Here is a 22,366-nt window from a genome sequence, read left to right on the forward strand (position 1 = left end):
TATAGGTATGATGTTTAATTTTATAGTTTATGACATGTATTAGCATTCTTTATTTTGTACCTGTCTGGTTGTTGTAATATATATTACATGTGATGGGTTAGCCATTGAGCATGGTTGACCTTAATAGAGATCAAGGATTATAGTCTCTGGTGATTTTTCATATCATACCATCAGTAATTTTAGCTTCTGTTACTACTAGTAGGAGATGGAGGCATATACCAGCTTCTGCTATTGTTAGCTGGGTAATGGATGATACCTACATATTCCTGTTGACTTAGCCAGTAGAGTTTTTATACTCATATCTTTTGGATATTAGGGTACCCAATATGATGAAAATTGGTCATTAGGGAGTTATCATGTTTGATCATTGTTGAGAATGATTTGAGGTTGAGGGATATTGTGAGATCAGATAATGTGACATGTTGATTTCTAATGATTTATGAGAGTAAATATTATGTGGTTGTCTGATGATCTATTATTAGATATTTGTTTTGATGATCTATTAGTGGATAACTATTTTGATGATCTATTATTTGGGTTATCGTTGATCGTGACATAGTGAGTGTCATGTATGATATTCACAGGTTTGATGATTATAGTTGGTGATCAGATTATAATCGGGTGCTAGAGAGTTTACGGTTGAGTGTGCCTATGAGATTTTAATAAATCTGGTCAGTTGTGGTTAGTTAACAGGATGATAAAATTGATATTTGCTTCCTCTGATATTGGACTATGTGGATAAATAATGATTTGATGTTTTGAATGCTAACTTACTCTCATGGGGAGTAGAGACTTATTCATCTGATATTATGTGGGCTGATATTTTTGAGGATAAAAAAAAATGAGAGTGTCTTGATGTTCTTGAATTCTTATTTTTTCTTTTGGGTCGTACATATTTATACATATGATTATTGTGGGTTCTAGTAGATTATACCCGAGTGGTTAGGCCTACATGTCTGATTGTTTATTGGAGGTATTTGTGAATTAAAAACTATGTTGTGGAATATGCACATATGTTTGAGTGTTTTATTGGATGTATCTTATCGATTTAATCTGAGTTGTAATATGTGCAGATGTGTTCGGTGTAATATTTGAGGTATCTTGTTTATTATATGATTGTTCTGAGTGTATACTCGTGTCGATTATGATTTGTTGGAAGTATTACGCTGATTATACTCTTGGCATAGGTGTATATATATCATGTGAGTGTTGTTGAGGTGTATTGTTGATTATACCTATGTTGATATATGTACACGGGTTCGGTATGCATTGTTGGAGGTATCACGATGAATTTTACCTATGTTGTGAGTATGTGTGGTGTGTACAAATTGGAGGATTATGTCGATCATACATATGTTGTGTGAGCATGTGTGCCAGGTGTATTGTTGGTAGCCACATGATGATTCTACTTATGTTGAATGCAGGATGTGGAGTGTCTGCATATGTCATTTGTTGGATTACCCTGTCAACCCATCTTCTTATCAGTGGGTGACTCACTACGATGTTGATAGATTTGACGATGAGTTTGATTTGATTGCTGGATTGTTATACCTTTGGCTGCCCACAGTGATATGTGGTTGAGTGATCTCGTGCAGCCTCTAGTTGGATAGTTAGGTGCCTTGGACACTTATGGATCGTTTGTGGTGGAGCGGAGCTCCCACATATTATTGTTGGTTTGTGATAGAGCGTTGCTCTTACATATTTTGGATTGTTGTGGTGGAGCGTTGCTCCCACATATTACGGATTGTTTGTGGTAGAGCGTTGCTCCCACATATGTGGTATTTCTTATGATGGAGCATTGCTCTCACACTGGTGGATCTATTCTTTGATGATTTGTATTGTTGGTGATTATATTTCAGACTTATTGTCAGGGATCTTATGGTTAAAAATGTTTGTGATACGGACATTATGTGTCATGATTTTACCATTAGGGTTTGTGAAGCCTTAGATGTTTTTAGAGACTTGATGATTTTGGTATTCCCAAGATGTTTGGATCGGTTTCCATTGTCTTTGTTGACGATGTTGTGATCTATTTCAGATCCACGGTGAGTCACGCACATCATCTTTGCATAGTTCTAGAGATGTTTCGATGGAAACGTCTAGATGTGAAGATCAGTAGTGCGTATTTTGGTTGTCTTCTGTGAGATGTTTGAGACACACGGTCACCGGTAGGAGTGTACCGTGGTTCAACAGGAGATCGAGGTTGTTACCGTTGGGAGTAGACGGAGTCTATAAAAGAGGCTTGCAACTTCCTTTGTTTGACTTGATATTTCTGGAGATACGTTGAGTGTTTCTCACGGATTGCTATGCTACTTACACGCCTGACCATGAAAGGCGTGAAGTTTATTTGGAGTGAGGATTGCAAGACCAGCTTCTAGGAGCTGAAACGGAGACTAGTGTCGGCTTCGATTTTTGGTTTTTACCTTCTGGAGAGGACGAATTTGTCCTCTACACCGACGCGTCTCTACAGGGTATGGGTGCTGTTCTAATGCAGCACGGTAGAGTATTCTCATATGCCTCTCGATATTTGAAGGAGCATGAGAAGAAATACCCAGTTGATGATCTGGAGTTGGCCGCTATTATTTTTGCCCTGAAGATTTGGCGACATTACCTGTATGATATTACATTGAGATTCTCACTGACCATCAGAGTCTCAAATATCTGTTCACTCAGAAGGAAATTAATCTTCGACAGAGGAGATGGATGGAGTTCTTGAAGGATTATGATTGTACCATTAGCTATCACCCGGGAAAAGCTAATGTGGTTGCTGATGAGACAATGCTAGCCCAGCTATCTGGTCAATTGAGACAATGCCAGCCCCTATACCCACTCAACCAATTCGACCACAAGACTTGAGGGTTTCTTCAACTACCCCCCGCTCCAAACAAACTCGTAGTACAAGATCGGCCGATCGTACATCGGAACGATTAGTACCCGAGCAAAGTCCTAGGCTGATCGACCAAATATCATAATCTTTACCCATTCAACTAACTTCTGTTCAATCACAGTCACCTAGGATCCGTCTTTCTCTTCCTTCAAGGCCTACTTCTCCCCCTAGCTCTTGATGTCATTTCAAGTAATCTTATGGGTTACCATCCCAACAATGGATAGATACTATTTCTTCCCCATCCTACCAGATACTTAAGTTGAAGGTTCTATTTGTTGGTGCAATTAGCACTAACGATCTAACTCAGGTTTTGATGAATGAGAAATCAGGTTAAGTTAGGTTTGTCGTTATCTAACACTCTGATCGAGTGTACAGGCTAAGTCCAGACAGGTCGACGGGCTGACCGGAAGTCTGGCACGATGTCCAAGCGGGTCGACGGGCTGACCGGACGCTTGGCGAGAAGTCCAGCTAGGTCGACGGGCTGACCGGATAGCTGGCGAGAAGTCCAAGTGGGTCGGTGGGCTTACCGGACGCTTGGCGAGAAGTCCAACTAGGTCGACGGGCTGACCGGATAGCTGGCGAGAAGTCCAGACGGGTCGAAGGGCTGACCGGACGTCTGGCAGGTGAGTAAAGGTAAGTCACTGGAAGGGAGAGACTGTGAGGACACGTTCCCGAGAAGGGAACATTAGGCATCAATCCGGCTTAGATCCATTTCGGATATCTAAGTCGAGATCGTGACTAGATTCCGGTCTCGAAAAGACGGAATCTAAGTCATACTCTTTTTGTCAAACTATAAACTGAACTAACACTCTATTTTGCAGGTTATAAATTATATATTTGCCTCGGACTAACCTTGTCTCGCAGGAGAAGGAATTTCTGGAGAAAAGAGGTCCGGGCGTCCGGAAGGGATCCGGCCGCCCGGGAGGTAATTTTATCCTAGAAACGTCGTCGCCACGTGGAGCTCATTAGTTGGACTTGCCACGTCGCACGAGGGCGCTCGGAAGGGATCCGGGGTGCCCCGAGCCTCATATAAAAGGAGGGTTACGGGTGGAGCTTAAAACAACAACTGACAAGAAGATCTTCTACTGCTTGCTCTGCTGCTCTGCGCTCCTGCGACGCTAACGAAGCTCCGACAACGCACTTTTTCCTTTTCGATTTATTCCTTTGTCGGTATTGCTTTTATTTTCATTAGCATTTTCTGTATGTAGTTTGTAATAATTTTCGAGTTGCTAGTGATTGCCCATCGAAAGCACTCAACGAGTGCGGGCCTTGGAGTAGGAGTCGACACAAGCTCCGAACCAAGTAAAATTGGTCTGTGTTAGCATTGCTTACTTTTTCCACTGCGCTAACTCTTTTTGAAAGAATTTTTCGTAATCGATATTCACCCCCCCCCTCGCTATCGAAACATCACGATCCAACACTATTAGCCGAGTCATGGGTGCAAGCATATAGATAAATACAAGGGACCTGAAAGGATTAAAAGATGTGATAGAAAGGGGGGGGTGAATCTCGTACATTAAAACTTTTCTTTTCGTATCAACTCATAGAACAAATATCAAAGCGGCAGCGGAAATTAAAACATTACAAGTGACATAAGTAGTTACTTGGTTTGGAGCCTGTGTCGATCCTACTCTAAGATTCACGATCCTTGATTGCACCATTGGGCAAATCACTATAATTCTTCTTTTCAAAACCTTTAGAAAGAAGTAATTCATACAATGAAGTTATAAGATAGTAACAACCTACTATCTTATATGAGATTAAGTACAGTGCAAGCTAAATATAAATATGCCAAAAAGTATAGCGATGAAGATCGTTGGCACTTGGTAGGAGGAGTAGCTTGCTTGATGATGAGTAGCTGAGCAGTAGCATGAATAGAGACTTAGCGCAGAGATGAACCAAAAATTGATGCCTTGCCTTGGACCTCGAGCTCCCCTTTAATAAGCCATGTTTAGTTGACTAATAAACACTTCATTTGAATGATCCATTCGATCAACCTAACACTCTATCAGTCGACTGAACACTACACTTTCCTTCTTCATCGAGATCCTATCTTCGAGCAATAATGAGCAATTAATGTTCGGTCGACTAATCCCCTTGATCGACCGATTGATCTGTCCTGTTTCTCTATTCGTCGAGATTCTTCTTTAATGAGCCTTTAATTGCAATGTTTGGTCGACCAATCCCTGTGTTTGGTTGATCAATCAAGCTGGCTTCCAAGTTTGCTTCTGATCCATCTGATGTATGCCACATCATCATGGTTCGGTCGATTGATCTGATGGTTTGGTCGATCGATTAACTATTGACTAAGCTCTTCTTTGGTCTCATCTCTGGTCTGAGTCGAACTAGTTCAATCGACAAATCCCTGAGTTCGGTCGACCGATCAGGCCAGTTCCTGCAAAATAGAGTTAAACAAAATATGTTCTTGCAAAACAAAGCTTAGCACAATTATATGATGCATGAGTAATAATTGACAGTAGAATTGTCTTGATCTCAACTTAAAAACCTTCCTGGTTTCATCAGTTGTATCAGTGACCTAACGTTTGTTCCTTTCTAGAACAGGACCTCACTGTCACTCCTCTCCAGTTGCTTATCTCAACCTACCTGCCAAACAATGATCCTCGAGACCTATTTGGACTTTGATGCTTAGCATCAGATCAGCTCACCAGGACTTCCTCTCGATTTTCGATCCTCTAGACCTATCGAGCTTTCCTACCAAGTGTCGGGTCCTCTCGACCCATTTTGGTTTCCTGCCTAGCTTCTATGATTTGTTAAGACTTTTTTGATTGAGTAAACATCCTACACACTTAGTTAACTTGTTAGATCACAACACGACTTAACTTGAACCTTTGACAACATCAAAACTCAGGTTTGATTCTGGTGCACCTTGCAGTAACAATCTTCCCCTTTTTGATGTTTGCCAACCAAGGTTCATGGTTAAGTTTAAAACATATACAAAGATAAGTAAAGATAAGTAAACAAGGATTTATTTTTAACTTTACTCTCCCCCTAAGTTTACCAACTCCCCCTGAATTCACTATCTCTCCCCCTTTGATACGTATCAAAATTAGGGGAAACACAAATAACAAGCTTGAAGTATTCCAAGATTAAAGAATTTGGATTTAAAAAAACACTTAGAAAATCTTGAACAAATATTTGAAAATTTTGAGGAGAATGTTCCAAAAGACTTAATGAATTTAAAAATTGATTGAAAAATTTAACCAAAAGTACTAATTAATAAGATTTGAAAAGTATACTTTTGAAAAACCTTTCTTATCATAGGATTGAATAACAATTTAAAAGAAATTAACTAAAAACTAAGTGAAGAAATCAGTTGTTTAGAATGTAAATATGTTTGAGTTAAGACAAGCTGAGGGAGGTTAAAAATAAGTGTAGAATTAAAGTTGAGAACAAGATGAATTCTAAGAAGTAAAACTTTGCTTTTTAACAATGAAATCCCAATATTTTGAAAAGATAGATGTTTCACAAATAATTGAAAATAAATCTAAAGATAATTTCTGAAAATGCTTGAAATTTTTGAAAATATTTGAAAATTTGGAAAAAAAATAATTTGATAATAATTGGAAATTTCATAAAGAAAAATATTTTAAAAATTTGGTAAAGATAAATTTTGAAAATTTTGTAAAGGTAAATAATTGAAAAATATTTTGAAAGAATGTCAAATTTGATAATTATGTTTCCCTTTACCTAAAGGTCCAAGCATGATTTAAAAAATTAAAAAAATATCTTTATGATGAAATGTCCAACCCTCATACTTAACTAACTACTAAAAGATAGCAGCTACTGATTCAGGTTGGACAATTTGAGTGTTTGGTTCTAACTAGTTAGTTACTAGCCAAATTACTCAAATTGATTAATATATTTTGTTTAAAGCCCAGAGTGATGCACTGACATAATCATCTGAAATCTTAGGCTAAGTTCTAAGCATCTCACACCATTCTATATTTCAAAATGCACAAGCAAGGTATCCTACTGTGCTTATGAGATGTTGGCTGCTAAAACTATAGGAGCATGCAATTCTACGGTAAAGCCTAGGTTACTCCAAAAGGATAAAATATTTTGAAATTTATTTTAAAAATAAATTTTGAAAGGAGAATTTTAAAAAATAACTTTGAAAACTAATAGTTAATCATTTCCAAAAATATGTAAAGAAAATTACTCTATAAAGCACATTCATAATTTGCATGAAAGAAAGATAGGATAATATTTAAGTAAAACAATAGTTAAAATATCCCATAATGCCTACAAGTCACAAGTGTATCAAAATAAGTATCCAATTCTAAAAGTCACTCATCCTCATCATCATCTGTAGCACGAAGATACTCAAACATCCTATGATACTCTTTTTCAAAAGCATCAGCTCGATCAGTCATCTCCTGATGAAAATATACAAGTTGTCCTTCGAGAGAGTTGTATTGATCAGTCATCTTGGTTTCCAAGGAGTCAAATTGTCCAAAAATGTCGTCTCGAAGATGACTAAAGAAATCACTAGTAGGTGGAGGCGGTGCCTAAAAATTGCTTTGTGTATTAGGAAATAATTGTTTTAAGTAAATAGTTATTTATTACCTAATTATTAGGGAATAATTATTATTAGAAAATAGTTATTTGTTTCCTAGTTATTAGAGAATAATTATTATTAGGAAATACTTATTATTTTCCTAATTTATGTATTTTCCTATTTTCACTTGTAATGATATTTATATATACCATATGCTATCATTAATAATGTGTATGAATTCTATCGTCAATATGGTATCAGAGCTCTAAGCTTAACAACAACCCTTTTTTTCTTCTCTTTCTTTCTTTCTTTTCTCCACAATACCTATCAGCCGCCTTCTACAATGGCTGTCGCCGCCGACATCAACCGTCTGCTCAAGTCGCGTTCTATAATGGATGTCGCCGACGACATCACCCACCAGCTATCTCTCACAAATACTCCTGATTCTCCTACCTCTCTTGTGGTTCTCAACGTCAATGCTCAGGCACCGTTGAAACTCACCACCTCCAATTATTCTGCCTGGCGCTTATAGTTCACGTCTCTTCTATTCATATATGACTTACTAGGTTTTGTTGATGGCTCACGCCCCTGCCCCCTGCGTAGATAATGCCTACAGATGCCACGCTCCCTCAGGTGAATCCTGATCATATTCTCTGGCTCCGCCAGGATCAACTTCTCCTCAATACTATTATAGGCCTCCGAACTATGAGTTACTCATATTCTTGCTAAGGATCAGTTGACTGATGCACTTACAAAGTCGCTTTCTCGACCTCGATTATTTGCTATTTGCAGCAGGATTGGTGTCATTTCTAGGACACCATCTTGAGAGGGCATATTAGAAAATAATTATTATAAGTAAATAGTTATTTATTTCCTAATTATTAGGAAATAATTATTATTAGAAAATAATTATTTGTTTCCTAGTTATTAGAGAATAATTATTATTAGAAAATACTTATTGTTTTCCTAATTAGGAAATACCTATTTTCACTTGTAATGATATTTATATATATCATATGCTATCATTAATAATATGTGTGAATTCTATCGTCAAAATTGTGCAGCATCGAGAAAAGGTGTCAATGCAAATCCTGGATCAAAAGGCGGCTGATGTTGCTCCTCGACTGCAATCAGTTCATCCTCAGCTATGGCTTCTTCATCTATAGGTGGAACGTATCATGGATGGGTCTGCTTATACACCAATTCCTTTGCACTAGTCCTAATCTGAGCCAAAATAACTGTCTAATCCAGACGAGATCAAAGTCAGACAACTCAATTAATTCGTCTTGATGAACTTCTACCCCTAGAGAAGCAATGTATGCAATGAGAACATGACACTGGTTCATATGAATTTTATTTGAGGTGTTGTACCCCGAATAGTAGATAATGGATCTGAACACCCAGTAACCTAATTCGGAGTCAAGTCGATGTCTTAGTGCGTACATCAAAAAAAGATGCGTTGGATGTAGAACTCCCTGATCTCTAAATGATAGAGGATGAATGCATGAGACAACCATCTTATAAAGTTAGGATAGGTATTACCGAGGCATGATTGCGTTTCGAGGAGAGATGCAGACGGAGGGATCCGAAAGACAGAGAGAAAAAGAAAAATGGGAAGAAGATTTGGGATGAGAAGTAATCTGCCCAATCCCATTTATATAGACCACGATCAGTTGACCGATAAAGGGTTCAGTCGACCGATCCCTTAAAATCGCTGAGTCATTAACCAATCAGAAGAAGGTTGAATTTTTCGGTCGAATAAACTGGGTTTTCAGTCGACCGATATATTGATCATAGGTAGATCGATCTTTATGCAAATTGGATGAGGCTGAATTTAAGGTATCAATCGACTGAACCTGGTGTTCGGTTAACCAAACAATTGAAGATTGACTCAAATGTCAGCGAGAAGTTATGTTTTTGGTCGACCGAACCAGGTTTTCGATAGACCAAATAATTTATTAGTTTATAATGTAAATGTTCGATTTAGTCAATTGAACCGGGTGTTCCGTCGATAGAATTTTTTACGTTTTAATTAATAATTAAGTTTTTTAATTAATTTTTTAAAGTTAAGTTTTTAATTAATTTTTAAAGTAAAGTTTTTAATTAATTTTTAAAGTTAAGCTTTAATTAATTTTTTAAAGTTAAGTCTAAATTTAATAATTTTAAGTTTGAGTTAATTTTAATTTAAGTTTTAATTAATAATTTTAAGTTAAACTTTAAGTTTTTAATTAATAATTTTAGTTAAGTTTTAATTAATAATCGTCCATTAAGTTTTAATTTAATAATTTTAAGTTAAGCTTAAGTTATTTTTAATTTAATAATTTTAAGTTAAGTTTAGTCTAATTTTAATTTAAGGTTAAGTTACTTTTAATTAGTTTAGTTTTAATTAATTAGTTTGACTTTAATTAGTTTAGTTTAATTTTAATTAATTTAGTTTTAATTAAATAAATTCAATTTAGTTTAATTTTAATTTATTTAGTTTAGTTTAATTTTAATTTATTTTTTTTAAATTAAATTTATTTATTAATAAAAATATTGTTGAACCCATGTTAGATTCAAACTTAGTTTTGGGTTAATCAAGTACTTAAGGATAAGTTTTCAGGTAGTGGTGAGGTATATGACCTTCTTATGTATCAACGGTGGACCACTTTCTGAATACTTTCCAAAATATTTCTACCTAAAGAACTTAATACTAGGTTTTGGTCTAACTAGTCCCTGTTTGACTAAGGTAGCTTCGATCAGATCTACTAAGTCTAGTGCACCAGGTATAATATACAAGATTCAGCCTAGACATGCCTTCGACAAAACTTCCTTAACATACTATCATCCCAATCCATTCTGATGCTATGTTATTAGGGTTTGGTAAATCTTTTTAACTAACCGTTCTAATCTAAGTAGAAAAGTAAACCTAATCCTAAGCATGCATAGTTGATTATTAAAGTTAGTTGAACAGTTTTTCTATTTATTCCTCCTGAGTCATAGATTAGATATGGTCTATCTAAGTAGTGAATTTGATGTTTAGGGATCAAATATTGATTTGGTTTGATAGGTTTGATTAAGTATTTTTTAGGAACACATGCTTGGACTTGATTTCAAACATTTTGACTCATGAACGATAAGTATGGTTTGTTAGTTTGTTTAGATTATAGCCGAGTCTCGATTTGTTGTACATGGCTCGTTGCGACCCAAGTACCATATTTAGACGGTTGGATCTCAGTTCAAACTTTTCCAAAGTTTTCTTGAGTCACTTGACTTGACATTTCAAGTTAGAATTTTCTTCCTCAAGTTTTGCAACTTGAGTTGAAGTTCCAACTTGAACTTGGTTAGTCGAGTTACTCAAGTTAACTTGCTCCTTAAGGTGGTCAATTTCCTTAAGTAGTAAGTTATTTTATTTTTTAAATGTTGTCAATTTTTTAAGCAAATATTTAACTACTTTAAGTAAGTTTAACTTGGAATAAAAGGTTACCATATTGAGACATTCAGAAACGGATACAGATACGTGACTTCTCTCAGACTCGGTGTCGGTCTCAGGCTCATACTCTTCCATGGACTCGGAATCTTCGTTTCTTACCATAATGGCAAGATGGCTCGAGTCCTTCGGTTCTTCTACATCAGAATCCTCGGAAGATGACTCATCCCATGTCGCTTGGAGGGCGTTTTTTCCTTCTTACTGATTTTGATTTTTCACCCTCCAGTTTGGGCATTCGTGTTTGAAATGCCCCTTCTTATTGCAGCCATAATAAATCATATCTTATTTGTTTTGCATCTGGTTGATTGGTGTCTTATTGTTGCTCCCTTTGAACTTCTTCCTTGTTAGTAGTTTTCGGACCATGTTGACCAGCTCTTTTTCATTGGTTGAGTCTAAGTCAGACTCACTTTCTGATTCATTCTTGATTCTGGTCTTCATTTCTTAGCTTGATCCTACATACAAGGCAATACCTTTCTCGACTTGACTCAAGTTAGATTGTTCATGTAATTCTAATTCATAAAAAAGTTTGTCTAATTTAAGAATGGAAAGATCCCTTGAAACTTTGTACGCATATACTATTGATGCCCAAAAAGTATTTCTTGGGAAGGCATTTAGTGCGTACCTTATTGTGTCGTGATTTTCTAAATTGTGTCCGATCAGATGTAGGCTGTTGAGAATATCCTTTAGTCGTGCATGCAGTTGTGTGGTCATCTCTCCAGGAAGTATTTTAATATTAAATAAAATATTCAATAGTAAATCTCTTTTATTTACCTTAAATTCATCGATTCCTTTGTGTAGCTTTACCAGATGGTCCCATAGTTCTTTTACATTTTTGTAGGGCCTGACTCGGTTCATTTCTTCCATGGTTAGCCTGCATTGGATGGTGTTGATTGCCTTGTAATTTAGTTGTGCCTTCTTGATTATCGGGGGAGTCCAGTCTTCTGGTTCTATCGACTTTCCATCTGCCATCAGAGGAGTATATCCTTTGCGTATGGTGAACCAAAGCTCGATGTCGGGCTTGAGGTAGCACTCTATTATGTTCTTCTAGCAGCCGAAGTTCTCTCCTTTGAACAGTGGAGGGCAAACGGTGTTGTACCCTTCTTAGTAGGAGTTTGACATTCTTGCAATCAAAAATTAAAAGGAGAAAATTTTCAAGACTCTCATCTTGGGATTAGTAGTGCGCGATAAAGAAAATAAAAATAATTAAGGAAAGAGAAAGTTTTAATGATGAAGATCGTCGGCACTTGGTGATGAGTAGTTGAGCAGTAGCATGAATAGAGACTTAACACAGAGATGAATCGAAAACTGATGCCTTGCCTCAGACCTCTAGCTCCCCTTTAATAAGCCTTGTTCGGTTGACTGATAAATACTTCGGTCGACTCATCCATTTGATCGACCTAACACTCTATCGATTGATTGAACAATGCACTTTCATTCTTTGTCAAGATCCTATCTTCGAGCAATAATGAGAAATTAATGTTCCATCGATTAATCCCCTTGATCAGTCGATCGATCTGCTCTATTTTCCTATTCATCAAGATTCTACATTAATGAGACTTTAATTGCATTTATGTTCGGTCAACCGATCCCTGGGTTCGATTGGTCGATCAGGCTGGCTTCCAAGTTTGCTTCAGATCGATATAATTTGTGCCACATCATCATGGTTTGATCAACAGATTTGATGGTTCGGTCGACTGATCAAGTATTGACCAAACTCTACTTTAGTCTCATCTCTGGTCTGAGTCGAACTAGTTCAATCGACAGATCTCTGGGTTCGGTCGACCGACTAGGCTAGTTCTTGTAAAACAGAGTTAAACAAAATATGTTCCTACAAAACAAAGGTTAGCACAGTTATATGATGCATGAGTAATAATTGACAGTAAGACTCTCTTGATCTCAACTTGAAAACCATTCAGATTTAATCAGTTGGATTAGTGACCTAAGGTTTGTTCCTTTCCAGAACACGACCTCACTATCGCTCCTCTCCAGTTATTTACCTCAACCTACTTGCCAATCATTTGTCCTCCAGACCTGTTTGGACTTTGCTGCTTAGCATTGGATTGACTCACTAGGACTTCCTCTCGATCTTCGGTCCTCCAGACCTATCAAGCTTTTCTACCAAGTGTCAGATCCTCTCGACTCATTTGGGCTTCCTTCCTAGCTTCCATGATCTACTAAGACTTTCCCGGTTGAGTAAACATCCTGCACACTAAGTTAACTTGTTATATCACAACATGACTTAATTTAAACCTTTGACAACATTAAAACCTTGGTTCAATTCTGGTGCACCCTGCACTAACAGGACCACCATATCAGAGTGTGCTGACGAGCACACTCAAAATGCTACTGCAGTGAGTCCATGCCTAAGTCTTTTTAAATTACATTTGTGAACTATAACTTCATCGTTATTCCCCCATTCAGTTCTATGCCTTTGGGCTACATTTGGGCCAACTGGTCATGGACTTAGAGCGAACCAACAAGATTCTAAAAGGTCGAGTAAAGGAGCTAGAAGCAACTATCTCCGTTTTGAACACTGCAATGATCAACTTACAAAGAGAAGTTGAAATTCGGTAGAAAGAAGTTGAAGCCCAAAATAGACTTCTTTCAGAATTGGAATAGACTTTAAAGGAGTCCCAATAATTGATGGATTCTCAATGGAGAGATAAGTAACAGTTGACATTCCTATTATAATCTAGTGAGTCTAAACTTTAAGTAAAGAGCGCACTAAGAGACAAAGCCCTTTCTAACCTAGCCCACAAAACTACTCTACTAGAAAATTGGCCCTTTCACGCGTCTTGATTTGCTCCAAGAGTTGTCCGCGAAGAACTTATTGATATTGGAACAACAAAGGGAATTGGCCACCCGAGACTCCCAGATAGGATCGTTGCAAGCAGAACTAAATTCTACAAAAGTTGAATTGTCCAGTTACAAAGCGGAGGACTGGCCTCAGGAGTTATCCTTGAAGAACTTATTACATTTGGAGCAACAAGGGGAATTAAACATGCGAGCAACCTAGATAGGATCATTATAGGCTCAACTGAACTCCATACAAACTGAGCTGGCCAATTACAAGGCAGGGGAAGCTAAATGCCTTGAAGTTGGAAGGAGAGCATATCTAGATTTTGTTGAATTTAAAAGAAACTTAGCTAAGCGACTTTTAGGCACTCTCAATCATGCGGCCGAAAGAGTTGTTCAACAACTATGGGAAGGCGATTATCTATCAACAGAACCCTCTAGAGAATTTATAGACCAGCACAGGCTTCTTAATGAGTTTTCGACGGATTTTGTAAGTAAATTTGACTGATATCTTCCATGTTATGTTCCTTAGCATGCAACCATATGTAATTGTTGGAAGGAATGAAAGCTAACCGCTAAAATATTATAAAATATAAATTTAGGTTGTGTCAAGATATGATTTAAATAAGCTTAAGTGGCACTTGTTTTTCTTGCATATCTTCACAACTATACGTACTTCTCATAGAATAAACTCCTTTGTGCAACCCCCCTATAATATATATTGATCAGCATAATAAGCCAGGCAACGTTTGAATGATTTTTCATAATGTACTTTTGAGTTGGATAACTTAATCACGCTAAGCAGAATAATCAAGTTGGATAATGCAATAAAATTCTAACAATTGAAATCCATCTGGAATATACGCTCGCTCATAACTTAGACAACGGCTCAGAAACTTGCGACATAAGGACTAATAATTTTCCTCACTTGCCATGCCAAATTATAATACTGAGCAAAATACTAATACCTAACAAAAAGTCAAGGCCAGACGATTCGAGAGTTTTAGGACCCACCCGATCTTTAAGCCGGAGGTTATAATCTCTGAATTTATCTGAGCCTCGAGTGTATGCTTGCTTATAACCCAATCGAACGGTTCAGGAGTTTATCATAACCTGATCTTTAAGCCACTCTAGATTTATCTGAGCTACGATCGCATGCCCACTTATAACCCGACCGAAAAATTTGGGAGTTTATCATAATCCAGTCTTTAAGCCACTCTAGATTTATATGAACCGCGAATGCATGCTTGCTTATAACCTGACTAAACAGTTCAGGAGTTTATCATAATCTAGTCTTTAAGCTGCTTTAGATTTATCTAAGCTGCGAGCACATGCTCGCTTATAACCGGACTGAATAGTTCAAGAGTTTTATGATAACTTGATCTTTAAGCCGCTCTGGATTTATATAAGCTGCGAGCACATGCTCTCTTATAACCCAACCAAATAGTTCAGGAGTTTTATGATAACTCGATCTTTAAGCTGCTCTAGATTAATCTAAGTTGCAAGAGCATGCTTGCTTATAACCTAACCGAACGGTTCGGGAGTCTAGACTTGCTCAGTCTTTAAGACGCTTTGGATTTATCTAAGCTACGAGAGCATACTCGCATATAATTTGATTAAACGGTTTAGGAGTTTTATGATAAACCGGTCTTTAAGCCACTCTAGATTTATCTGAGTAGCGAGAGCATGCTCGCTTATAACCCAACCGAATGGTTTGGGAGTCTTGGACTTGCTCGGTCTTTAAGCCGCTCTAGATTTATTTGAGTCACGAGAGCATGCTCACTTATAACCTGACCGAACAGTTCTAGAGTCTGAGACTCATGCGGTATTTAAGATGCTCTAGATTTATCTGAGCTAAGAGAGCATGCTCGCTTATAACCTGACCGAATGATTCGAGAGTCTGGGACTCGCTCGGTCTTTAAGCCGGGGGTTATAATTTATAACTTATAAGAATCTTCAAATTAGTTCACCTGCATTCTCATTAATTGTAAGAAATTTTACATAATATACAAGTAAATTACAGGTGTACTTGTCAAGCTCGGTAGGGTTGTAAATGATTTGCACTCCAAGGTTGGTATAATCTTTTACCCCCTGCATCTTCAAGGTAGTAAGAGTCCAAGGTGAGCTTTTGCACCACTCTGTAGGGTCCTCCCCACTGTGGCTCTAGTTTGTTTACATCCCCGACTAGCTTGACCCGCTTGCAGACCAAATCGCTAACCTAAAAAAATCAAGGGATAATTCTTCTATTGTAATTTTATCTCATCCTTTGCTCGTACGCCGTTAACCGAGCCATCTCTTTATCTCTAACTTCCTCTATCAAATCAAACTCCATAAGCACCAGCCAATATTATCTTCATCATACAACCATCTCAGATTAGATTCCATGCCCACTTCGACCAGGACCACTGCTTCACCACCATAAACCAAGTGAAAAGGGGTGATACCTGTCACCTCTCGAGGGGTCGTATGATATGCCCATAGCACGTTGGGGTGTTCATCGATCCAGCTTCCCCGACATGGTCTAATTTGGTTTTGAGAACTCTGATGATCTCCCTATTGGTCATCTCTGCTTGGTCGTTGCTCTGAGAGTATGCCACAGATGTAAAGGCATGTATGACACCGTAACCCGAACACCATTCTCTGATTTTTCTACCCTAGAAATACCTTCCATTATCCAAAACTAATTTATGTGGAATCTCAAACATGCAAATAATATGCTACTATAAGAATTTGATAACCATCTATTTGGTTATCTTGGCTAATAGCTCACCCTCCACCCATTTAGAGAAATAATCTACTGCCACTAATAAAAATCTTCTCTGAGCAGGTGCCAAGGGGAAAGGACCTACTATATTCATGCTCCACTAATCGAATGGACAAGAAACAATGAAAGTTTTCAACAACTCCGTGGGGCGATGAGGGATGTTCTGATGCTTCTGACGAGATAAAATGGTTCTTACTAGCTGGGCAGTGTCATCTTGCATAGTGGGTCAAAAATACTCGACCAGTAATACCTTCTAAGTGAGATATCAATCGTCCGTATAACTTCCATAAGAACCTTGATGCATTTTCTGTAAAATATATTATATGTCCTCCGACCCTATGCACTTGAGCAAAGGACATGAAAAAAGCCCACTTATAAAGCTAATCATTTATCAAAGTGAACCGACCGGCTCTCTTCTTAATCAAACGCGCCTGCTCACCCTCGATTGGTAAACTACCTGCTGTAGAAATTATTGGTGGTTCTCCAATCACTGTATAACTCCAGGTCATCCTATCTTTCAATGCAGGCTAATAGTGTCTGCTCTATCAGCTTGTCTATATTCTAGGGAATGATAGCAGAAGCTAGCTTGGCCAGGTCATCCGCCATTTGGTTTTCTGATCGGGGAACCTTTAGGATAACTACCTCCTGGAACTCCTCTCTGAATTTCTCAAATGCTTCCGCATAGAGCTTAAGATGTTCATTATTAATTTTGAAATTGTCTAATAACTGTTGTGCAGCTAGTTAGGAGTCAGAATAAATTAAAACCCGAGCGACGCCCACATGCCTTATGGCTTGTAGGTCAGCTATTAATGCTTCATATTCAGCCTCATTGGTGGTGGCCTAGTCATTCAACCTAATGGATAGTTGCATTCTATCTTCTTGAGTGGATATCATAAGAATACCTATCCCACTATCCTGCCGAGTTGAGAATCCATCCACACATATTTTTCAAGTCTCCTCCAGCTCGAGATTTTGAACATTTATTAGAAAGTCTACTAAAGCTTGAGCTTTGATGGCTGCTCAGGGTTCATACTATATATCATACTCACTGAGCTCGGTGGTCCACTTGATAAATCTTCCAGATGCCTTAGGGTTGATAAGTATTCGACCCAAAGTATTTTTAGTGAGTACTATGATCGAATGAGAAAGGAAATTCGGACATAACCTCCAGGCAGCTAAAACCAATCCATAGGATAACTTCTCGAGTGTGGTGTAACGACACTCGCACTACAAGAAAAAAGCTAATAGACAACGCTTTAAAAGCGTTGTCTATGTGGCTAAAAAAGCGTTGTTAAAAGCACTGTTGTTAAAAGTCTGCTCAAAGACAACGCTTTAAAAGTGTTGTCATTTATAGCAAAGACAACGCTTTTGCAACGCTTTAAAGTATTGTCATTTCTTACAAAGACAATCATAAAAAACATTGTCTTTGTTAAAGACAACGCATAAAAAGCGTTGTCTTTGTTAAAGACAATGCATAAAAAGCGTTGTATTTTTTAAGAAAGACAACAGTTTCACAATGCATAAAAAAACGTTGTTTTTTATAGTAAAAGATAAGAAGTTTAAACTATTATCTTTTAATACCAAAGATAACTAAGAGATAAATGAAAATAAACATATTTCAATCAACAACATATTATTAAATAAACAACTAAGATCAATATAGAAATTATCATCCTTACACTTCTATAACAAACATAATTACTTGCATACAAAGAAATTTTAATCAGGAGACACTCAAAACTACTCCTATCGACTACATCTTATTGCATGAACTTAAAGAATCTTGATAGATGCTACTTATCCTCTTGACTTGAATGTTCTTTACTCATTGGCTTTAACCATCTTCTCGTTTAAATCCCAAAGTCTTCTTAATAGTACTTTGCCAAAGTACTTTCTAGTCACACCCTTGAGGTTTGGATGCAGTGCCACATAGCATGTAGTTGTTGCTCCTATAATCATCCATATCTGAGTTGTTTAGCTGGAGTTTCTGAATACCTCCATTCACCATTCAAAATATCTGAAAAGACACTGCATGTAAAATTTCCAAAATCTCAATATTTAATGAAAGTCAACAGGAATAAGCAAACGACATGTGAAATTTTCACAATCTCAACTTCTATCATCCAAAAAGTCAAAACCTTATTTCAAAAAAGTTAAGAAATTGATGCATTAGAACATAGTCAACTAGAATAAAACTATCAACTAAACATAAAGACAAATATAAGAAAAATAAATACCTTGCAGATGACATATAAGATTATTTCTGTAGTCTACATGGCAAGGTCTGACTAGGATAATTAGTATATGTTCTATGTAGTTGTTTATAGATTCATAATGTTGAGATACAGACTCAGTCATAGTTTTGTCACCCAAAACTAACTCCTACAATGATGCAATGATAATCATCCAATGACAAACTATATATGCATGTCAACAATTTGCAAGGGAAAGTAGGAAACTCACTTGTTCGCAGTGTGGATTTTTGATCCAATCTAACCTAGAGCATGGAAAGTAAAAACACATCAAGTAAACATCTAGTGAAACAAAAACTAGAGCATGTAACAAAACCTAAACTAATTGCATTCAAATAAAGAACAAATATCATAGGAACATAAATCACTAAACTAACAAGCATTACATGGAATTAAATTAAAGAGACATTTCACCGAACACCTACTATGCATGAAACAAATAAAGGAAGATGAGTGCAATTCAAACACAGGGAATTAAGTTCAATACAAGCATTCAAACAAAACTCTGCTGGTGACTGCACACTTCGACATGACGATGGTGAACGACTTTTCACTTGAAGAAACCCTCTCTAAATGAAGTTAGCAAGCTGTGGAAATGCACTGCAAAGGACATTTATGATCACTACTGATTCTGAAGATTACCAAGTATCCAGTATCTTTTGTTAACAAATGAAATAAGGTTGAAATTCAAAAATTCAAATTAACAAATAAAGATCAAACATTTACCCAAGGGCATGTGAAAGCTACAACAAAGCATTCTTAATGGCAGGAATTGGAGTTCAAAGAAATACTTGTGGGGCATTCACAAACTCAAAGTTAATTCTATCAGTTTGAAAGGATAAGTGATATTATACAAGGCTAGAGCTAAGTTCTGTTACAACTGCTAAACACTAACAAAGAAGTAATATTTCTCACATGTCCTTGGATAAATATTACAATTGCAAGAGGAACAAGAGTTTCACAATACTAAGATCATTCAATGATAAATCTAGAAATTATAAATGCATCCCTTTCTAGTGAGAAAAATATCACAAACACTTAGTTAATCTGCTGGAGTCAAACATTTAAGATCCACAGAAACAACTAAAGATGACATATAGAAACGACATAGAATTCTTGTGTTTTTGATTCAAAATCCTGTGAGAATCCACCTACTCAAGTTCCTAACTTTAGTGAGCACACAACTAGTTCCATCACGCGGACTTTAAGGAAACTCGTCTAAGAGGAAAATTCACAAACACTTGAAAGCATGAGTCAAGGGACACCAACCTCCAGCGCTTGCCGGTACCTTCGGCGCACATGAAGCTCTCTGATTATATTCTGGAGCTCTACGTGTCGTACGGATTTTCTCTTATCGACCCAAAGGTTGAGCACCGGTGAGAGGTTAATGTAGGGGTCGCCTAGCGGCCATATCTTGGACTGCAGCCTCAGACGACGGGGTTTCCTAGTGCAGTAATGCCTGCCGTTCGCCAGCGCCGAATCCCAGCGGAGGAGACGACTTTCGAGGAAATTTAAAGTTAGAACTTCTTTTCTAGAACAAACTCTACTTTATTCTGAAGATTACTACTGGCTAAGAAAGAAACTTCAAAACACAGAAATTTAAGAGAACAACGAAGAGGGAACATTGAGCCACTTGAGATCTATCTCTAAACTCAAGAAAGAGGCCGGGAGAAGGAGGGGCTGCCTCATCGGCCAGGCGGAACATTGAGCGATGTCTCTCTCCAAGGCGGTTGCCTCATCGGCCGAGGCGGAAGAAAGAGGCCAGGAGAAGGAGGGGCTTCGTCGCCAATGGAGCAGGAACGGGAAGCGCAGTGGAAGTAAAAGATACGGCGGTGGGCACTCCTCGTTGTCATCCTCTTCCTCCCAGTTCGCTTTAGAGAGGGGTTTCCCGGAGAGGAGTTGGAAGGAGAGGCGTGAGAGGAGGAGTTGGATGTAGAAGGCGTGAGATGATGAGTTGGGAGAAGGGTTCAGGAGGTATTCTAGCGGAGGATAGGTGTGCGAGTGAAACCTAGGGGTTTTTCTACTTCTTGCTTGATCCAACGGTGTGTATTATTCTAGATTTAGATGAGAACTTGGCAATAGACAACACTTTTTAAAAATCGTTATCGTAGATACTAAAAAAAAGGCTAATAGACAACGCTTTTTACGAAATGTTGTATTTGACCCATAAAAATCACTAATAGACAACGGTTTTTAGAAAAACGTTGTCTATTAATAAGAAAATAATAAAATAGACAATGCTTTTCACTAAAAGTGTTGTTAAAATAAAATAGACAACTCTTTTTAAAAAAAACATTGTCGTTTAAGTGTTGTAGAATCCCAATTTTCTTGTAGTGTCGGCTCTTTTCATTAAATGACTTAAAAAATATACAGGTTGTTGCTCCTTCCCCTCTTGTCTTACTAATACTGACCTAATCGCATGATCATTAGCTGACATATACATCCCTAGTGTCTCGCCCGCTATGGGCTTGGCAAGTATAGGCAAAGCATATAAGTAATTTTTATCTCCTCAAAAGCTTTATCGCAATCGACATCCCATTGCAATTTAGTCACCTAGAGGAGTATCTTGAAAAGATCCGGCTTGTTAGTTTTTGCGCCTCCTTTAGATTGCGCGGAGAAGCCATGTCTTGAAGCTCCCATACCTTGCTTGGGTTGACCTCTATCCCTCGCTCAGTCATAACATAGCCTAGGAATTTTTCGCTCTTGGCTCCGAAGAGGCACTTGTTCAGGTTAAACTTCAATCCATACTACCTTAGAGCTTTGTAAGTTTCTTCCACATCTACACATAGATCAGCCGCTCGAAAGGACTTAATGAGGATGTCATCCACGTACACTTCCATGTTCCACCCGATCTGCTTCCAAAAGACCTTATTCATGAGCCGTTGGTAGGTAGCCCTAGAATTTTTTAGTCCGAACAGCATAACATTATAACAATAAGTGTCCTCAGTAGTTATGAAACTGAACTTCTTATGGTCGTCCTTAGCGAGTAGAACTTAGTAATATCCCTGGTATGCATTCAACATAGAGATAAACTCGCACCCGAAAGTGGAATCCACCACCTGATCAATGTGAGGGAGTGGATAATAATCTTTTGCGCAGACCTTATTAAGATCTTTGAAATCGATGTAGATCCGCCATTTGTTTCCTAGCTTTGACACCAAGATCACATTAGCCAGCCAACTCAGAAATTGAACTTCATGAATGTAGCCCGCCTCCAATAACTTGTCCACCTCATCTTTGATGATCTTGTTTTGTTTGGCTCCAAAATCCCATTTTCTTTACTTAATTGGCTGAGCGTCTAGATATACATGAACCACATGCTCCATGACTGTTGGTGACACCCCGATTATTTCTGCAGGCAACCAAGCAAAAACATCATCGTTGCATATAAGACACACAACCAACTCCTTTTTAAGTTCACTGGTAGGTCAGCCACCACTTGAGTGACAACCTCCAGTTGGCATGATTGAATCTAGATTTCTTCCTTTTCTTCATAGACTAGTGATATGGGTTAGGTTTCATGGATCCCCGGTGAAGAAGGGAAAGAAGATAGCCGCGTCGAGAAGATGGATCAATATCGGTCAGGATATACTTCCAAGTGAGCAGGCCAATATCAATCGAGATATACCTTCAGGGAGGAAGGCCAATATCGTCTGGGATATGCCTCCAGGGAGGCAGA

This window comes from Zingiber officinale, chromosome 7A, assembly GCF_018446385.1.
Source record: "Zingiber officinale cultivar Zhangliang chromosome 7A, Zo_v1.1, whole genome shotgun sequence".
NCBI lineage: Eukaryota > Viridiplantae > Streptophyta > Magnoliopsida > Zingiberales > Zingiberaceae > Zingiber > Zingiber officinale.